The sequence below is a fragment of the Anopheles funestus genome, chromosome 2RL (assembly GCF_943734845.2).
Source record: "Anopheles funestus chromosome 2RL, idAnoFuneDA-416_04, whole genome shotgun sequence".
NCBI lineage: Eukaryota > Metazoa > Arthropoda > Insecta > Diptera > Culicidae > Anopheles > Anopheles funestus.
The window spans coordinates 24,513,899-24,534,962 of NC_064598.1; the positions used below are offsets into that span (position 1 = coordinate 24,513,899).

Consider the following 21,064-nt stretch of genomic DNA (forward strand, 5'->3'; position numbering starts at 1 on the left):
ACTAACATAGGAACATAAAAACATATTCTTTTTAAGTCTTTCACTATAACTGGTGTCCTCATATATACGATATACTATTTTTTTAACGTTTATATGTTGTCACTTTTATTTACACTTACAAAAATAAGTACATATTCGTATGAAATACTTTACTTACGAATGAATAAGCCTAAAATGAAAAATGACTGTGCTTTTCATAATTGCGAACATTCGGTGTTTATTTTGTGATTTGTTTCCTCAGTTTCACATTGTTCAGTTGATGTAGAATTGAATACACTTCTATATAATTTCTGCAAATGCTTGTTCCTAAAAATTATGTTTTAGAGATATAAAAAAAGAATGTGCTCCAACTGAAACAAAAAGAAACTTATTTTTGTGGCTCCAGAGAGGATCGAACTCACGACCTTCGCGTTATTAGCACGACGCTCTAACCAGCTGAGCTATGGAGCCATATGCTGGCCAGCTGCTCAAACCTGTACACACTCTTCTGTGCTTTACCAACAGATCAAACCTTTTCCATTCTTATGTTTTCTTTCCGGAACAGCGCAGTCTCATAATCTACGAGGGTTGCATTTCCAAATAGAACGTTCGTCCAGGGTGAAACGGAAGTTATATATTTATCCACCAGACGGAAGAATAGCAGATGAGGGGTGCGTACATCAGTGTGTGTTTGATAAATTTCGTATTGCTTTTGTACCATAATAGCACCGATCAAACTGTACGTGTCAGGATGGCCGAGCGGTTAAGGCACCAGACTCAACAGCCAAGCATTCACACATTGTTAGCTTAACAACGAATAATGTGCGATACTTACTTAACTCTCGATGTATCTGAGGTCTAAAGTCATACATACCGAAATACCTACAAACTTGAATAGCTTTTCTCCAAATGAGTATGTTGCTGAGCGATCTGGATTTTACATGTAAAATCTTTCCTCCTCTCTCTTCTTAGAACAAAGCATAAATATGTTCTGTACGCATCTAATAAGACTCACGGAATGGATGGAAAGAATTACTTGCAAAGCGTGGGTTCGAATCCCACTTCTGGCACGGAATTTTAGAATGAAGTTTATTTTTGTATTCTGGAGATTCCACCTGAAAAGTAGCTATACACAAAGATGTACATTTTGAATACAATTTTGTTAGAATATCTGTTTAAAAATGTCAAATGGCAAAGAAAACAAACCAAAAAGAACAAATAAAAACAATTTAACCTTACGACAATGCCTCAACGCATACTTGATTGTAACAGATTTTAAGCGCTACATTCTTAAAGGAGTTTTATAATTGTTTATTCTTTATTTTATTTTAAAATATATTGTTTAGATCCTACGTTGTACAGAAAATGAATAGGTTTAGAACATGTAAGTTAAGGAATTAATGCGGCAACCAAACAATGATACAATAGCCGTCATATTTGCAATTCACATAAACTACACAGAAATCTAATATGTTAATTTTAATATGTTTCCACAAAGAATATGTACGGTTTTAGAGTAAGACCTGACTGTTTTTTTACAAAATCAAAAACATGGTTTAATGCAACTTTAGGAACACAGTTTACCCAAAGTAGAATTTTGATACCGATTGGTACACGGTAAAAGCTGTTTCTGATATACCAAGTATCAAAAATACAGCAAAACGAAACACTATAGAGATCGTGTTCTATTTCTGGCTCAAGCCGTGGGTGAATATAAAAAAGTATTTCTCCCGCCCGAAAAGGGACTTGAACCCTTGACCGTTGGATTAAAAGTCCAACGCTCTACCGACTGAGCTATCCGGGCCAGTTGCGGAGGGGTGAGCTAGATCGCTACTGCTTCTAGCAATACCTGTTGCTTGCGTTTTTACTCGTGATGACGTCATTATCGAATTCCGTTGCTGGAAACTTGTTATCCATTGTTGTTTTCTATTGCAGTCTGGATTGCTTATTGTATTTAAGTACAACATAAATGAAAAATATTACATGCAAAACTTTACCAGTATTCCCATCAAAGTTTCACAGTTTTCACTAAAACATTTTTTATAAAACTATTTAAATCAATAAAAAGAAAAAAAATCTAATTGTTTTACTTCCATGAAATACAAAGAGAAAAATTCAAATACATTTCATTCATAAAACCGTACTTGGTAACAGGATCGATTTTGCGGTCGCAGCAGAATCAAGGACTCCGTGGCGCAACGGTAGCGCGTCTGACTCCAGATCAGAAGGTTGCGTGTTCAAATCACGTCGGGGTCAGTTTTTTATCAAACCGACTGTAACTTTTTTTTCATTACACTTACGTGCTTGACACACACTTTTTAAACGCGAATGTTTGCTAATTGTTTTTATACGATTCTTGATAAAATTTGATCTCAAATAATAACATAACAAGAGATTTTTTCTACACTTTGTGGATACCTTCATATGCACTTTAATCTCGTAATTTTATAAGAAATTACCATTCGCTTGTCAAATTGAATGTACTTTGTGAACAGAAGTATGTAATAATTAAAACATTTTCACCATTCCAACACTAAACTAATAAGAGCTTCTGCACAAAACCCACCTGCTCACGTCACTTTCTGAAATAGAAGTAACTTTATAATATCAGCACAGTAACCAACGCGTTAAAAAAAACTGGGCCAATAATCAGAAGAGCTTGCAAAAATATGTTTTTGTTCATTGAAGTTTTTGCATTTTTAATAGGGTTGTTTATTTTTCCTGTGTAGTATGTTTTTTCTTTTTCATTTCGTATGAAAAGTTCATGCAAAATGTCATCAAAAACCGGCACTGGTGATTATTTCAACATGCAGGCAACAAAACAAACAAATTCGAACACAGCATTTCAGCCCGAAAGTAGGCAATGTGCAAACCGTTAAAATAAGGCAGAATGCATAACGTTAGGCGTGGACGGGAAAATTGTTCGGAAAAATTTAACTCACTACATAAAACCCCATTGTGCGGGCTTTTTAAACAGTACATTAATATTACATTATTTTTTCTTCTGGCAAAAAACTATTAATATTTCCCTAAATGTTGCAATTTCTCTTAGGAAAAGATTATAAAATAAAACAAAAAAAAAACCCTTGCAAAAATAGCAAATGAAAACCGTCGGTACTGTTCGAGTCATGTCTCGTGGCCACCGTTAACAAACCATCCGCTGCTTGTACGTACAACAGGTGTGTCAAAAACATCATTAGCTGTGATTGTTTTTGACCCTTTCTTCAAACCATCCAACTGAGGGTGGGTGAGTGTGTGGGCAGCATTTTTGGAAGCCAGTATAGTGTGCCAGCTGTGGTAACGGGTAGTGGAGATGAGCCAAACCTGAAGCACTCTATGATAGGTTTCCTTCCCTAAAAACCAGGGATAGGGTGCCAGAAACAAATAGACTCTGTCAGATCAGTTGTCAATCAGGCGACCTGTCGAGAGACATCTGCATGTTATGGCAGCGCAGACAAAAATCAAATCGCTTGGGCGCCTTTTCCCCGGTGTCGTTCGCACCATGTTTTGCCTCAAAAAGAAAGTGCTCTATTTTTGCAGGTTGAATGAAGTAGGTTAGTCGACACACAAAAAAAGAAAAGGAGAAAAGTTTTTACATATGAATGCTGCTAGTTAAAAATAATTATAAAAAATTACTCATGTTTCAATTCCCATTTTATTCGAAACGAGACCTGAACGAGACCAAGTCTGACTTTAACTGTTTTCCTATACTTTAGGCCACATACTCCAAGAATGAACCCATACAGAGTCGTTCATAAAACCTGTAATTTGTCATATGTTAACTTATATGAGTTATAGTTCAATATGACATATAGTTGTTATAGCATTTATAGCAGATAGTTGAGTTGGGAACGCAAGATTTAGTGTAATCTTATTCTCAGACTTTATCGGTCAATTTATCTTATTCTAGGACCTTTAGTGTTCAGATTCTCTTTATCAAACTCTCGCAGTTCTGTTGTAAAAGAAGTCAATCGAGAAAAAAAAAATAGTCTGAATGAAATACAGATTATACAAAACGGAAGACACTCTGAAGTTGTTTTCCTCGGAAATAACAGCAACTTGATGATGAGGCTCTACGAGTGATTGACATAGATGGGATTTATTTCGATTTATTAATTTCAATCAAAATTAAAACAACGTCAAAAATAATTCACTTGACAAAATAACTCTTTTCATGCTAATTGTATGGAGTCGCAAAGCAATTACTGGAATGGATTAAACTCTTTAAAAGAAGGTTAACTGTATTAAAACTCGCTTACAGATATAAGATCTAAGTTTGATCCTTTTTTCAAATTTAAAAATTATATTAAAACAAATCATCGATCACTTATCGACAATATCCTGAATAAACATCCATATTCGTTAATTTGGGTGACAATTTAAAAAATTATGTTTTCATTCATTAATCATTACAATACTTAGAGATTAGCTTATACTACAACTTTTAAAACCGCTTTCAAGAGATTTATAAAGCTTTTAAACACTGACAGGATGATTTAGTGCATCGATCATTATTAAACAAATAATTTAATTAATTCAAAGTATGGACATATGCTTATTGTTTGGTAATTACTAACTATTGAACAAAAGTACCCTTTTCCTGGCATAGCTCAACATTTTCAATTCCAGGTATCATCAATCAGGATTATCAATAATTCCATCGTTGGAAGCAATTTTTCAGATAACAGTTAGTAATGCTGCGTATTGTTTTGATCTAATATCCAAAAGCACATTGCGTTACGGTTCGTTTGTAGTAATCAATATTGTACTGCCATGTGTTATGTATAATTAAACAGTAAAACCCAAAACTTTCATCTATTCACCGAAAATACTCGGATGTAATTGAAAGCATCCCTACCGTACGTTGACCATCCCGCGTAAACGTACAAAGTGTTTCTGCATCCTTCAGTGAAACAACAAAATCCGCATCCATACCGTACCCAATGGATGTTTGAGTACGCACAGAGGGTTTGTTTTGCATTAGCCTGTCAACGTGCCGACAGTTATGGCGGGTATATAAACCAGCACTACCCCCCAAAAAAAAATCCTCTCAAATCCGCGCGAGTGCGTGAGCTGATGAAAAAAAAACCGCCGGTACTTTCGCGTAGTATGCTGATCTGTCCGTTTGTATGCCATCAAACCATCCCATTCTAGCCATAGGGAAGGACGTGTGTGGTGTGGTCGATCCATAAACGTCAAGCGTACCAGCGCCGAGCTATCACTCATTGCAGTTTTATCGTTGTTCCCTCTTTTTTTTGCGGAAACAGGGCGCACTTTTCGACGTGTGACCGATAAAACACGCATCGGATGATCGGTCCGCAAAACGGTACGGGCGCTTTTGTTTATACACTTCGTAGTGCCCTCAAGTGGTATGCCAATAATGCGAACTATGCTCGCCAACTGACTAATTGGCTGACGACGTCCATTGGCCACCGGCGCGGCTATATCCTGTCCGCACCGTATCGATCGAGAACTTCTAAGCGATCTACCCTCCCATCATCATCATCATCATCAGCATCATAAAACACAAGAGCGTTTTGTTGAGGAGTGATTTTTCTTTCTCTTTTGGCATTTTTTTTTGTCGTTGCCGTTGTCCAACTATTAAAATTGAGTTAGAAAAAGTGACAAACGGTAAGGGGTGGGATTTTTTTTTTGTATGATGATTCGCGCTAGTGATCCCTTTTGTGGATCGCACTACGCCAACTGGTTGTTGCCCTACCGCAAACGGGGCAGTTGTAACGTTAGAGTTTTATGTTTTTTTATTATTATTTTCCCGCATTTCATGAGCAGTTTTTATGAGCCATTTCTTTCAACATGCCACCGATTCGGACGCGTGTGCGTTCTCACGCCGTCATTAACATCATCATTCGGTTTCGGCGCTTCCGTTTGTTGTGGGATTAATTTACCACAAGCAGCAGTACATGACTGTGAGATATTTGGTAATTTAGGAGGTAGGTGAAAAGGGACAGTTAATAATAGGCGTAAAATAAGCAAGAATTGTAAAGTGGTATATTGTTTGCATTTTCTTGTCTTAAGAAAGATACATTTGCAGTAGGTTCAATGAGCGACTTGAGCGACGGATTCAAAATTCTTCCAATAGTGAATTGAATTGAATAATTTTGTTCTTATTTCTTAGTTAAAAAAAAGTTTGAAAATCAGTGGCATTAATCTCATAGAATTGTTTAACTGATAACGGATTTAATAAGGTTGAGCATAAGCAAACCAAAACCCTTAGAGTATTCTTAAGATTCATGTACATTTTAGTGATGGCAACTGCGTAGTGGAACTATGAATTCACTCCGACTTCGGATTTGAAGATTCGGATTCGACTCCGGATCGAACTCCGAGATCTTTGGGGTCAGCTCCGGAGATTACTCCGGAGAAACCAAAACTCTTAGAGTATTCTTAAGATTGATGTACATTTTAGTGATGGCAACTCCGTAGTGGAACTATGAATTCACTCCGACTTCGGATTTAAAGATTCGGATTCGACTCCGGATCCAACTCCGAGATCTTTGGGGTCAGCTCCGGAGATTACTTCAAAGCCAACTCCGGGATTTACTCCGTATTACTCCGTATTTCTTGGAATCGAAGTCAATATTTTTGAATTGGACTTTACCACAGTTTTCCTAAAGGTTTCAAAAAGGTTTTATTTCTGATTTTGTCTACAATTTTCATAGGTATTTTCCTTAATTTTAAATTGGTATTGGATATCAATGTTACGAAAACTGCGTTATCACCAATAACTTTATTTAAACTTAGGGGTTTTTCTGGAAAAAAATAGGAAAATACCTATGTAATCGGCAGTCTAATCGCTAAGATTATTTATTATTATTATTAAAACTTTTTGTTTAAAATTTAATGTCTCGTGTAGCGCATATAAAACTACAAAGGTTTATGGAACTTTATACGAAAGATTCAACATCCTTTTCTCGGTCTTAAAGCCTAAGGACCCAGCATAATTCAACGAGGGCGAAAGAGGAAAACAATCTCAACACAATTCATTTTATTTACTATTCTACAGCAACAAACCATAAGTTTTATTACCTGATAGTTATAAATTTAATAAATTAAATTTAAACATCTTCTACTTGCTACATCACAAATAAATATATTATTCGTACAATTCTCCAAATCCTTCCCTATGCACTCATGCACCACGTATGAACGTATCTGTGAGGGTTTGTATTTGACACCCTTTCCATACACCCCAAAAACCGTTTAAGCAAAACTGTCAACGAGAACAATTCCCAAAGACCAGTGGCAAGAAAACGGCACACGCTGGGACCTACTCCCTTCTGTTGGTGCCGTGGGAGTTGCGAGGTTTTAAAAATAGTACCCCCCCATACATTTCGTGGGTAAGCGTGAACATTTTCAAACCAACTTTTCACCTCCAAGTCAACTGGCCACTACTGCTGCATTAGTGGAAAGCAAGAGAGAGAGAGAGACAGAGAGGGAGAGAAAGAGAGAAAAAGGCATAAAAACAGCCGGAGTTTGAAAAAAACCCGGTAAATCCGGCGCAAAAGACGTAACCGTCTGCACTCTCGTCCGAGTGCAAAGGCTTTGAAATATTATTCCCCAGTGGATGGAGGCGCACATTATCTACCGATTACCTACCGGCCCGACCCGGCTGGGTGGTCCGTGGGCGTGTGCGGCACGTTATGGATGGATTTCATTTCCCGATTCCGTCGCATTGGAATGTGGACCAGGCATTGAACGGTGGCGCAGGACGGCACCCTATGCACCATGCCCGCATGCCGCTGATTGTTTTCAGCACTAACGGGGAGGATTTCAGCATGAGTTACGGAGCTAACAGGGCACAACTGCACACACACCGTTGGTTTAGATTAGTTTCTTCGGCGGATATTAAATCGTACGATTGTGCATCTGATAGTTTTTGCCGGTCACAAAACATAAGTTTTCCGTGTTGAAAAGTTTAGTGCATTGCGATGTTTGGTTTCTATTATCAGAAGCAGATGAAGTTGCTTTTTTGTGATTTGATTTTAATGATAATTAGACGTCGTTTTTCAAACGCAATAGTGTTAAAGGAATTAATTTGAAAACTGACGCATTAATATTCTAAGATACATCTGGCTTCTAAAATTGACGAGTGCCACACTGTTAAGAAATTCGTTTTTATTCTTCTGTTATGTGGCACTATAACATCAAGAGATCTTCCGTTCTTAAAACCAGCCAGAATTGGCTTTCATTAATTTTAGTTACCCATAGCGATGTAGTCAGTCCTTGCTAAGGAGATTCCAGAAGGCTCCAAATGATTCTCTAATTATAATGATATATTATGTAGTGATTCAGTGAGGGCAATCTAATTAAACAATAATTATAATAGTAATGTATATAATTTTTTTTTAATTCTTTCAAAAATGCACCTCAAATTATGAAAAAAAATCTTTTCTTTCGTCTTAATTTAAAACTTCATTTTAAGGGAATAATTCATCCTTGGCAAACTTCACCATTTCCAGCGATCAGCGTTTATGATCTAGCTTGGGTAGCACGAACGACACCGTTCGGTGTGAACGCTGCAGGTGATTCTGTTAATTTGAAATTGAAATCATTCACTAAAGATCACAAAATTAGATTGCCACGCAAAGGTGCTTTATGATCCACCGTCTTCCCATGGGGTGTCTCCCCACCCGGTGGACCACACTCAAAATTAGCTTCTTCACAGGCGCAACAGCGCCGGTTCGGGAAGATAAAATCCATGTTTAGTGTATCACCGTTTCAAAAGATCATACGATTTCCGCGTGCAAGGAACCGGGTGCTCATCTGCCTTACGTCACGAGTTTGCATCCGAAAGGATACCTTCACCTAATAGACAGTTGTAGTTGTAGGAACACAAGCAGAGCATGCCGATCCTTTACCTTAGTGCCGAACCGAACAGCATGGCGTGCGTATCACGCTGTGGGGTGACAATTTAATTAAAATACTGACTCCACTTTCCCGGTTTATCGTTCAAATGGTAGCGACGTAAAGAGCAGTATCCTGCAGCCTGCCCATCGTGTATCCACAGTGACCGACACGCACATATCCCGTACCGTTGTAACTTGGTGCTGTACTCGCTGTATATGACTATTATTGTTCTGCCGGTTCAGTCGGTTGCTACGAACGTGTGTGTCTGTATGTCCTTCCCATTCGTTCCAACGTAACACTGGGACTGCTTTGGGAGGCTTTAGAGAATTTTGTGGAGAAAATGTTTCATATAAATTTCTATCCCCTAACCGTTGCATGCTGCTTTGTAAGCTTGTGCGTTTTGATGTGCATAGTATTTTTTTTCTCAGTTAGATAGGCCTGGCCGTATCAAGACTTATTTTACCACGTAGCAGGATAGCCAGTCCATGCTACGGGGGGGACGGTGCGGATGGGATTTGAACCCGGTCCTGCTGTGTGGACGGGTGCCGTTTTTCACATGCACCACCGGGCCGCCCCATCGTAGTATTGCATAGTGCATAGTATTGCAACAGAATTTACAAAATGGAACTGCGTACAGGACGAATAGTATAGAGAAAATACACCTGACTACAACTAATGCAAACACTTGCAACTATCTTTATCGACCGTAAACGCATACCGAATGTGTTAGAACCACTTATTATGGATGCTTATCGTATCACGCCACAGATCTATGGTAAAAAAATTAATAAAAAATCCAATGAAATCATAAACATAAGATCTTTAAGATAATCTTAAAGATGAACTTCTTTCTAGGATGACTAAGTTCACAAGGTTGAATACGTATTTTAGTAAAAGTACAATGGAGCGCCGATTATCCGGGTACCTTTTATCCAGCTGTCGCATTATCCGTGCAGCTCGGAAATAACAGTTCCAAAGGCGAATTGGCGTATCAACGGCAAACCGATGATGGCAAGAAATATCAAATGATACTATTGGCTATAGTTCGACCAAATAAAGCAGATTTACTTGGCAAAGTGCACCTCAGAATAACAACATTTAGCTTTAGAAAAAAGTCCACCCATAACACACTAAACACTAATATTTATCAATGAAAAGAGTTATGCCTATTATCCGTGATATTCGCTTATCCGACAGGGGCCGATTTCCGATGAGCACGGATAATCGGCTTCCACTGTATGTCTATTTTTATATCTGGTTTTTAATTATGTTTGTAATTAATAGAGGTAAGGGTCTCTGCATAAAATCGCATACTCCAGTAACTCATTCCGTAAAGAGCTAGCTGCCTTTTTTGCAGAGGATCATCAGGATTTTATCATTTTTTTTTTGTATGCGTTCAGAAATGAAAATAATATCTTCTTGGCTTAACTCTAAGGTAACATCGGCCATTTCTGGTTCACTAGACTTGTTTTACCACGTAGCCGGATAGTCAGTCCTTGCTCCGGGGAGACACGGTCCGGATGGATTTGATTTGATTTGATGACACGGTCCTGTCGTGTGGAACTGGCGCTGTTTACCATTGGGCCGCCACCAAAATTAAATATAAAACTTTTTAACATGTTAATTTCCTTTAATGCCTCATGCAATCATTCTAAGATATTCAACAAAACTCTTCTGATCATCTGATGATCGTCAACTTTTTCATTTTCGTTGTAATTACTCTAAAAACACCGAAGAAACAAACTAATGAAACACGAAAACGACACCAATTTGACAGTTTTGTTTTGTTTTAAGTGTTCTAGTCATCAATACGGCCAGGCCGTTCTATCTGAATAAAAAAAAATAATGTTCTAGTCATTATTAGCATTGTAAAAACGCATTTGCTGCAAAATCCGGACCGGATCACACATACCACACACAGTGTGGACAGACAAATGACGTTGGTCCGCTGGTCACAGCATCACGTTTTGCTTTATAAATTCATTAAAAACCCTTCAGGGAAAAAAGTATCGAACAAAAGCGCAAACAAAACGAAATAAAAACCATTCAACAACAAACCGCTTACATTACGGGTGAGAGTTCGCGGTGGAAAATTCGCGCAAAAAGCATGTCCACTCTATGTGCGTGTGTGCGTTGGTTTATATTTTCCATTCGCTGTTAAACCTTCAGCACACGTCCAATGCGTCCGGTGTGTGTTGCAAACAGTGAAGTTACCCGGTATCGAAGGGGCATCGAATGAATTCCGATTATTAAAACATATGCAACAAGCCCTACTGAAGCCCCCGTAAGCTATCAATCTCCAAAACTGAACGATTTACGCGGAAATGGCAAATTTGCTGTTTGAACGGTAAAGTGTGAACATCCGGGAATAGGGCAACGCTGGGAAACATGGTACAGAGTATGGGACGGAAGCGACCAAGCAAAACTTTGCATTGTTTTTGGTTTTTCATCCCAAAAAACCGAGTTCGGTTAGTTAGTTTTGCCTTCTGTTTGTTTCCGACTGCTCGATTTTCCCTCGACCCGATCCAATGTGAGGTCTTTGCTAGGAGTGTTCTTTTTTCCTACATACTTCTTCTGGAACACCGTTGGCGGGGGGTTGGAATACACCAGGGGTTCCGTGCGTGGGGTTACATTTTCGACACACCGGTATTCGTGAAATTTTCCGTCGAGCTGGAATTATTGTTTAATTTACTGTTTCGCCCTGCTCGACGCTCTATTTATAGTGCTTTGTTTACGTGACATTTGTGTGGCAAAATGTTGGGGAGGGTGAGATGAAATAATGGAACTGGCATCAGAACGCCCACCACACCTCGTCAAACATATATGCATACATACAGACATACAAACACACACACACACACACGTGTCCACAAGAACACTGGTCCACTGGGAAAATTGTGTATCCCCAAAAGCGGGTGGCTTTCCCTCACCAGTTTTCCTTTCCCTTGCCAGGGTACGGCCAGAGCAGGCAACACATTACGTCCGACAACAAAAGGAAAAAAGACCTCATATGCTATGTTTCAACAGCAAGAGAGTAGGATGGGATGGAAACTGGACCTATATAGCAAAAACCGACAAAACTAACTTCGGTATCAGTTAAATTTTTAATTGGGTCAGATCGATCAGCGCGTGTCGTGTGGTATGGGAGAATAGTTTTCCTGCACATCTCCTGGAAATATGGCGACCACTGAAACAAAACCATCTCGTTCCGTTTCCGGTCAGCTCAATTGTGGTTTGTGCCATGCACCAAGGGAATCATATCACATTAGTTTTGATTCTGCGTTACGCCGTTCAATTGTAAGCATGGTCATAGACGTATGCTTTCAGGAAACGATGCAGTAACTTTTACGCAATTACATGAAATGTCTCAGGTAGTAATACATTCATTGCCTTCATTGAACAAACCCTTTAGTAATAGGAATATTTAATTAAAATTGATAAACATTCGAAGATGAAGCATATAGGTTATTTTCTGTTTTGACAGCTTCAGAAAAATTATTAAAAGAAACAGTTAGAAAATCAATAATTTTGTAAATCGTTTGTTTAACATTATATTACAAATGCTTGAGAATTTAAATTTATTAATACGTTACAGTCCTTTCCAAGATGGAATAAGATCAATCTTTTTCATAGTTGAATTAAAATCGTGTGTGGATCATCGACACCATTAATTTTATTTTATCCTAATTTTTTCTCTCCCAAACTACCCTGCCCAAAATTTGACCTCAAATCTAAGCATCTACTCATTCACAAAATGTGAGAAAAACTGCAAACATTTATCCACGAGTTCATAATTAGCATATTCAATGCTACTTAGCAATGGCTTATTAAGCTTCGTTAGCGAACTAACATTTAGTGTCGCTTGACAGAACGTCAAAAGGCTGTGTAGATGACTCGTGAAGCCACCAAACAGCTGTTTCCTTCGCAATACACCTTGCGGCTGACGATAAGCGTCCACATCACACAACATCCCTTGACATTAGATCAATGCACCTTGGCCAGCCACAACCACACAGGTGACCGTCCAAGTTCAAGGTCTGCAACACCTTGTGGCTCACGGGGGTTTGCGATCGAGCGTAACCATCGTGTGTGCCACCAACGGACCTGACTGGTACCATCTTTCCGTGGAGTACCGAAACAAGGCAAGAAGAAAAAAAAAGAAGCTAAACCATACCAGCTATCTAACATCCCCCTACCCATGAAGCGACACCTTCATATACCCCTTTCTAACCACCTGTTGGATACCTGAGCTGATAGGCGGAAATAGGGGTGGTGTAGCACGCGCCAAGTTTACAATCCACAAACACATGCTCATGCATTTGCTCAGTTCACACACCGGTTCGGTGGTGGAGATGGCGTTGTGATCTTGACTCTCGCGAACCGTGGAGAAGCACTTCAAATGGTGGGCACCCCACGATCATGGTCGACGATAGACGAACGAACGAAGTCGTCACTGGTTCTGAAATAGTCTATCAAGCAGATTGATCGTGATTAATCATACGGGATGAGATGTGTTTTGGGGATCACAAACAATGACACTTTTTCACATTAGGAGCATAGATAGGTGAGGTAATCGCATGATTTGCTTAGGTGTTGAATGCGATCGTTACGATCAAAGCAGATCTTCTCACCACGGACATTGTTGTAAGCAGAAGATCGATTGTTTGGAAACCATTCTCTAAATAGAATATTGGAAAAAGTGAAGAACAGTGATTATAGGTAGTGTTAAATTTTTCAATTAACTCCAAAACGTTTCCTTGACACTTACTTGAAGATCTTGAATAATTCGTGTAAATGCTACTACTCACCATAACACCTGATAAACGTGCGAAACGGTGTAACCACTTCCATGCTTTTTTATGTAAGCCCACGTTCCGCCATGTTTTCCTCCAACAATGAAGCTACCCCAAAGCACTTTGATTGCATAGCGATGAGTCAAAATCAACCGATGGGGAGCCAACCGGTGAAGGCGAATAGCCCCACACAAATGGTACTGCTGCTGTGTTTGTACCATCGCACCGTTCTCCGTTTTTAGGTCTCGGTAACCCTTTACGATCAAGGTGACAACTTGCCATTTTGGTTGATTATGATAATGATGACAATTTCGATGCGTTTGTATTATATTCACAATACAATTATACGCTACGAGGCTTTGCTAGTATGGTCATATTGCCGAAACATTGCATGAGTATGTGCGTAGATGAGGTTGTAAATTGCATTTAGTACTACTTGTACACGAGCGATGACAGGTGCTATAGTTTATGGAATTTGGTTATACTTAAGCTGAATTACATCACTGTCATCAGTTAGGCAGCGCGCTGTCACTTCTCGAACAAGACAAACCAGACAAAACCACAAGAACAAATCCAAGCAATCATATGGAGGTGCTCTGTCAACCTGCATAGAACAAACCAGACAAACTCGACATAGAACAAAACAGTTTGATTTTGTCTTGCATGTCTGTGTCACACCTTGAAACTCTCTATACCTTGTCAAATTTCACCGAAGCGGTTTGTGTGCTGGATTGCTTTGTTAATAATTTTTGTGGAACAGAGAATTTCAGATTTTTCGATGGTCGATGGAGTGACAGTTCTACACGACAATTGGCAGAGCACCTTTCGAACAGTGTCGTGTTTGTCTGGTTTGTTTGGCTGTTCACAGCGCGCTGCCTTAGTGCAACTTCACCCACCCCAATGCAGGACGGTACGTGTAACGTCAGTTTAACGTCAAACGCGAGCATATAAATAGAACAGAACAAAAATATTGATCTTAGTAGCAGTGTTTGATCGCTGGGTAATTGGACTCGGACTTCTTGCGCACACTGTCTTTATCGTTGAAAATGTGTAAGAAAAAAAAACACGAAAGATTTACTGTCGTTGTAATCGCACCAATTTTAGATAAAGTAAAGCACTGCTAAACCCTGCAGATAGCAGATATGGTAGAGGACCAATCATGCCAAAAGCGGTCATCGTACGGCCAAAAGAGAAATGATTGGGTCTATAAAGATTAAAAAAAAAGGGATTATTGATTGTAGCAGGCGGGTTTGTTGGTTTTGTTGACGTTTCTCACTCACGTCTTCTTTTGTCACTGCGTGCCACATATCCTAGTGAACGGTTGGAAGTGTGTCACCTTGTTGCCTGCTATTAGGATCAGCAGGACATCACGTAATTGGACACTTAAAGTACGGGGAAATATTGGGACACACAAAGCAGCACAAACTAGCTGCCGGTCTCAAGGGTGAATTTGTTTTCGTTCGCAACTTATCGAGTTTGGTCTGGTTACGCCGTTGCAGGTTAGCGCACCGGCTGTGTTGACTTACGATTCGCGCGCGTACACGCACACTCCCACACACGATGCGTGTCCACTGCTCAATCACGTTCAGCGTGCAACTTACACAGGTGTAGCGCACAGGTTGCAGGTGTGTGTGCGTAGCAGACGTTTTGTTTTGTTGCTGACTCTGTTCTACCGGCGGCGCACCTCAGCCGGCCCAGACACCTCATCGTTTTTTTTTATCTGGTTGCCTCGTGTGCCTACTGCACGCGGGTGGCACGCAGAGAGCTATATAGCGTCGTCTGTTTGGTTTTGACATTCAAGCGGTAGTGGTAGTGACATCAGTGCCGCACATCCAACTCACTTCGCGATCAATGGTAAAATAGCTAAATTTCGATACAAGCGCGAGCGGGAAAGATAGTGTACATTTTTTCGGTTTGTTTTTGCCCACGTTTCCCTACCCCTCGGGGCACACCGCAACAACCCGTTGCTAGGGCATTTGTTTGCCCTTGCTATATAGCGGCGTAATTGCTTTATTTTCTTTCGAAGTAACCTCTTCCTTTCGTTTCGTGAAGGTGCTCGCCGGTTGTGTCCCCACCCGGTGGTATGTCGGTTGAATGGCCAATGGTTTGCTTTGCGCAATCGAATCGATTAAGCGCGCGCTTCTCCAATACCCAGAAACACCAACTACTACGTGCAGGGAGCGCATAAAGGACGCTTGAAGGGTTTTGATAGGGATTGTGCGGTTGCGGAAACTCACACACACACACATGTGACTCACCTACACAACCAGTTCGCATGTCAAACAGCGAAGAGACACGCACACACGTGTGCGACAATTGAATTCACGCGCTGCCATATGTTGAAGCGATGGTGGTGTGTTTTTTTTTCTGACTGTAGCACAGGGTGACTAAAATGCGTGGTAGTGTGGTGGAAAAGAACAAAACCTGCGGGTCACACCAAAAGCAAGCGTTGACGGATCGCTGTCTCTTTCTCTTCGCTCCCCTTCGTCGCATTTCTGCATAGTTTGTCTCGCTTCTTGTTGTGTGGTGTATGGTCTAACGCCGTCATCCTGACTGTCGTCTGCGAGCGAACGAGTATGGGTGTAAAAGAGAAAGAGAGTAAACGCGCGAGAGAGGGAGAGCGCGCACACTGCTAAAGAAGCGGAAAGGGAGAGCGTTTTTTTGCTGTTGTTGTTGTTGAGTGGTGAGTCGTTTTGGTTGGACCGCTATCCCATTCTCCGTCAATTTCAGTCTCGAGGTAGAAACGATTCACCGTGCTGCTGCGTTTTTTCCATGGGCATTAATTCCGTACTGTCGCTAGGCGATCGTCGCGCTGATGTTTTTTGGATTACTTCAAAGTGGGTATATAAGGAGGTGTAGTCATGTAGAACATTTGGTAGGAAAAACAGGATCGACCCCAGTTGTCAAATCCCATCCGTTTGTTCATGTGTGTTGGTGAATGGCAAATGTTTACATCCGTATTTATTTCGTTGCCACAATCAAAACACTGATGATCCCATAAGCGGTAAATGCGTAGAGTAATGTGTAGGATCCAGAAGGACGACGACACGCCACATTCTTGGCCGAAGTTCCACTCAATACTTTACAATTAGTGTGGGCACTTACTGCACCTGCACTGATCGTCAACAATAACATCACTGTATGTGTGGCCTTCATCGGTATACATATATCGACCCCTGCTGTCAAACTGAAATTCAAAATGGCAATATGTCAAATGCTATGAATACACCTCCTTATATACCCACTTTGGATTACTTATCCCCGGTTTGTGTGACTAGCAAGCATCACTAGATCGCGTGTGCGCGTAGAACACGTTGTTGTGTGATTTAGGTTTGTGCTCATAGTGAATTTGCACCATTTTTCCCCATTACACTATACGCGCGCGTGCTTCATTTTGGAGTAGATCCAGTTAGGTGAAGCGTAACCAGAACGGTACATTAATACGGGAGCGCCATCCGCGCGCGCATGGTTTGTCGTAGGCGGACGTACATGTGGTGCGTTTGTGTGTGTGTGCGTTGTGTGACTTGGTGTGCGTGCGTTGAAGAAAGAGAGGGAAAGTGTTCGCTCAGCGTAATCCTTTTGCACAAATGGCACCCAGCTTCTGGATGCTGCAGTGTAGGAGTTTAAATCGTCTCTAGAACGCGAATAGGTGAGGAAGCGAGAGTGAGAGAAAGAAGAAAGAAAAGAGAACGAAAGCGAGAGAAGAATCAAAGTGCGTGCGACCAGCTAACACATACACGCGGGCGCTGCTGCATTGCGCATATTGCACCGCTCAGCGATTGTGAGTTGAAGAACCTTGTTTTCCTTTCCCGAATCGGAAAATTTCGGCTATACATTTGCTTTGCTGTGGTGGGCCCCCGAATATACTACCCACACACACACACACACCCCTTTTATTTTGGATGGTTAAGCAGTGCCCTCCGTATAGCGTGAGCGTTCAGTTAGAAGTGAAGCAAAGTTGCAGGTTTTAATTTGATCGTGTGCATCATCACGTCGCGTGCAGCTTTAGCTCATCTGATCTGTGTGTGCGTAGTGATCGTGCTTGGGCAGTGTTTCATTTTGACGTCGTTTCCTGTACCAATAGTGATTACATTCTATAGTTTGCAATCATAATTCTGCCGCAGGTTGCAAAAATATTAGCGCCGGTGTTTGTAGGGTATGTGCCACCGGATATGAACGATTTCGTTTCCAAAGGCAGCCAACAATACACGCACACACACACACACGCTTGCTCTGTTTGGGTTGTGTGATGCAGGTGTTTCTAGTTGATTTTGTTGTAATCTGATAGACGTGAAGTGTTGTGTTTTCTTTTCTGCCTTACCTACCCGCGTCAGGTGTGTTTCGCCCTTTTTGCGTGCCACCCTTTGTGGTTAAGTGTAAGTTTCACAGTTTTCACGTAAAATCACGTGCACGCGCAAGATTCACATTCGTCTAAAAAGAAGTGTGACCGGTTGAAAAGGAAAAAGAAACGACAAATGCTTAGAACAACAGCGGGGTCCAAGCAATCATATTGTCAAAGTGATTTGCTAGAAGTGTAAAGTCAGTGATCGCTTCGAGTGCGTGTGTTTGTTTTTTTTTTTGCAATGGCCCCTACCTGACAGGTGTCAAAAAAGTGACAGTGCGAGCGAGATCTTGTTGTGGTATATAGTTGGAACAGCAGCAAATAAAACGCACAATAAAAAAAAAAACCCTAAAAACCATCGTTTGGGTCATCCGTTTTTTTCTCTCTGACCAACGTGCGAGAAGAATTAGGTGCGAAGCATAAACTTATTGTGCAGATCCTGTCAATTTTGTCAAAGTAAGTTTCATACCTTTCTTTTTCCCTTTTTTTTCTTTTCTTTTATGTTTTATATTTTCCTTTATTTTACATTGACAATTCACATTTTCATCCACAACGAACACATTTTCTTTGCTTTGTATACACTCCGCGTCTAGTTAGAACTTTTGTACAAAACTAGATAAAACAACACAAAACACATTTGTGTACATTTAGCAGCTTGTTTTCATTTCCTCTTCGCTTTTCCTTTACATAGCATATTTCGCCGGTTTTATTTTATTTTACAATTTCTTTCACTTTATGTTTTTTCAATTAGTTCGTATAAATCACTTTCATTCCATTGCAGTGGTAGTGCCCTTTAGTAGCTTACTTATTGCTTGGTGTTGTATAGTGTATGCTGGTTTGTTTTTTTTTCTCTTTTACAGTTTTCTTTCATTTTTTTCCTCATCTGTGACAACTATCTGCATAACAAAAAATATTGTTTCATTTCAACTATCGCATTTCGTTGTGTAATGTTAATTTAATGACAGTTTTGCTAGTGTCAGTTGTCATTTCTTTTTTACTCTTCTCTTCACTAATCAAAGTCGCATCCCGCTATGTTGGAAGATATGTTTTTTTTTATATTTCTATTTTTCTCTTCTGTATCTGTGTAATACTTTCTTCACAATTACATACCTTCATTAGTAACTTTTTAGCAAGCAAACCAGTTGCTGTTTTTCTTCTTCTCAATTTCCCCCGCTGGGCATTCCACGTTGAGGCTTTGATTTTTTCCTACGCTTAATCATTGTTTTATACACTTTCTTTCCAGCACTGTGGTGCTGTTCATTTCATATTTCATTTCAAAAACTCTCATTCGATGCAGCTAGAGCTCTAGCGCGCGCACACACTTGTTCTGTTGGGTTTGAGTGTTTGGGATGAGACTTTCTTCCTTCTTCTGAGGTTTGTTTTTGTTTTTTTGCTACCCACAAACAATGCTCGTTGTTTCCGTACTACCTTACGCTTTTATACCAATGCAAGGAAGATCGCTTTCCCGTCCTATTTTTTTGTTACGTCCTTTCCATCCCGTAACTTCCGTACCAAGGCGGACAGAAGGCTGTATGATGTGGAAAAGAAATGAAAAATTACCTGCACACTTTATAGTTTTTTAATTTACCTCCCATTCTACGACGCCACCGAACCATACCTGCAGGTTTGTTTCCGGAGTGCCGACTGTAATGGTCATGGACTTTTTTTTTGCCCCATGCGTAGAACTCGTATTTCCTTTTAGTTTCCCGCTTCAAGCAGAAGAAGAACCGCACTTCTCTGCATTTAGAACCATGCTTCAGGATGCCAAGGATGGGCTTTGCACACGATCACACCGATTGCGTTTAGTGTGTGTGTGCTTGAATGGTTGAGTGTGCGGACAAAACCAGAAACCGAGCAAAAACTGCATCCTCATGCACTTGACTGGTTAATAAGCGGCCTACAGAAGATGTGAACAAACAGAAAAGGCACAAATCTTTTCCCTGTTTGTATGGAAGAGGCAACTTCTTTTACAAAAAAAAAGCAACCGGATGATTGTGAAAGCAAAAATACGGCAAAATGTACAATCGCTCTCTTCCGTAAAGGATAAAACGTTCACCTTTTTTATTTTTGCTCCGTATCATGCTGCTCATTGCACAATCTAACCCCGCAATAGTAGTAAGGATAAGGATTTGAGGGGTGTTTTATGTTCTATTTGACCGCTTCATTTTCTATTCGCGAGTAAAATGTTCGTTTTTTTATTTCTTCTCTTGCAAACGGTTAGTATTCCACCTGCAAGTAGACAAACATACGGGGAGCGTGCAAATTCCTGGTAAAACTCTTAACCACTTGATGAACAGCACCCCCAAGAGGGGGAGGGGGTATAAAAGGGAAAATAATTTCAGGGGAGAAAGGGGGCGCAAAAAAGGTGGACATGAACAGAAACACTGCACAAACTTTCTCAACAAACTCGCCGTGTGTTCATTTATCTTTGTCCACCCTCTTTTTTGCTCTTCCCTGTCCCTTTTAAGACATCCTTCCCTTTCAATGAATATGGTGCAAAAATTGTACAATCTGAGGTGCGCTTTCTTCTGCAAGCAAGAAAAGCGAGGAAAAACACACCCACATTGGCCGGGCGCGCGCGTTCTGTTTGCCTCTCGAACACCGGAACGATTAATTATCGTTGGGTGGAAAATGTCGGAAAATCTGAAAGGTAGATTCTGGCAGCACACCGGAACCGGGAACTAAGTTGTCAACTTGAAGCATGATTGTTTTTTTACCATAGCCCTCCGAAGCTCGTTACCTCACCCTTTGGGTCGTTTTTTTGTTGTTGTTTCAAAAGAATCTTAAAGAACTCCCCTAAACTACCTGTTGGGTGCGGATGTGTCCTAGGCGCGTACCTTTTGTTATTAAAAATTCACCCTCTACGCCCTAAAGTTCGTTATTACCTGACTCATGATGCGTCCTGCAGGATCGCGTGATTAGAAACCATTTTAGCACGGTTACACGGTGTGGGAATAGAAGGTTGCTGAGTTTGGTCACGCTTACTACTCCAGCGACATTTACCCTAGAGGAGAGGTTGTGGTACGTAAGGACGAACCGGACGAAGCAAGAGTGTTGATCTATTAGCGGTCTATTTAGTGGC

General features: G+C 40.4%; 1 protein-coding gene, 1 long non-coding RNA gene and 3 other non-coding genes across 26 annotated transcripts in view; 2 read left to right on the top strand and 3 right to left on the bottom strand.

Moving 5' to 3' along the window:
• The window catches only part of LOC125775215 (polypyrimidine tract-binding protein 1), a 308,123-nt gene that overhangs the window by 69,180 nt on the left and 217,879 nt on the right, over positions 1–21,064 (top strand). For 5 of the 21 annotated variants that reach the window (XM_049445801.1, XM_049445780.1, XM_049445781.1 and 2 more), the window contains exon 1: positions 16,892–18,438. The exons of 8 other annotated variants lie outside the window; for them this stretch is intronic. The gene's annotated coding sequence lies outside the window, so the exon portion shown is untranslated. Of the gene's footprint in view, positions 1–15,945; positions 16,378–16,885; positions 18,439–21,064 lie in introns of those variants that run through there. 8 more of the 21 variants (XM_049445782.1, XM_049445795.1, XM_049445786.1 and 5 more) reach the window with 8 other exon arrangements.
• On the bottom strand, positions 377–450 carry Trnai-aau (transfer RNA isoleucine (anticodon AAU)). Its single transcript has one exon. It is a non-coding gene; the product is annotated as a tRNA-Ile (tRNA).
• Positions 1,711–1,783, bottom strand: Trnak-uuu (transfer RNA lysine (anticodon UUU)). The gene has a single exon. It is a non-coding gene; the product is annotated as a tRNA-Lys (tRNA).
• On the top strand, positions 2,164–2,235 carry Trnaw-cca (transfer RNA tryptophan (anticodon CCA)). The gene has a single exon. It is a non-coding gene; the product is annotated as a tRNA-Trp (tRNA).
• LOC125775233 (uncharacterized) lies at positions 12,481–14,151 on the bottom strand. Of its 2 annotated transcripts, none has more exons than XR_007421158.1 (2): positions 13,656–14,151; positions 12,481–13,525 (listed from the first exon to the last, which is right to left on the bottom strand). It is a non-coding gene; the product is annotated as an uncharacterized LOC125775233 (long non-coding RNA). The 2 variants fall into 2 exon arrangements; XR_007421159.1 differs by having other exon boundaries at positions 13,616–14,151.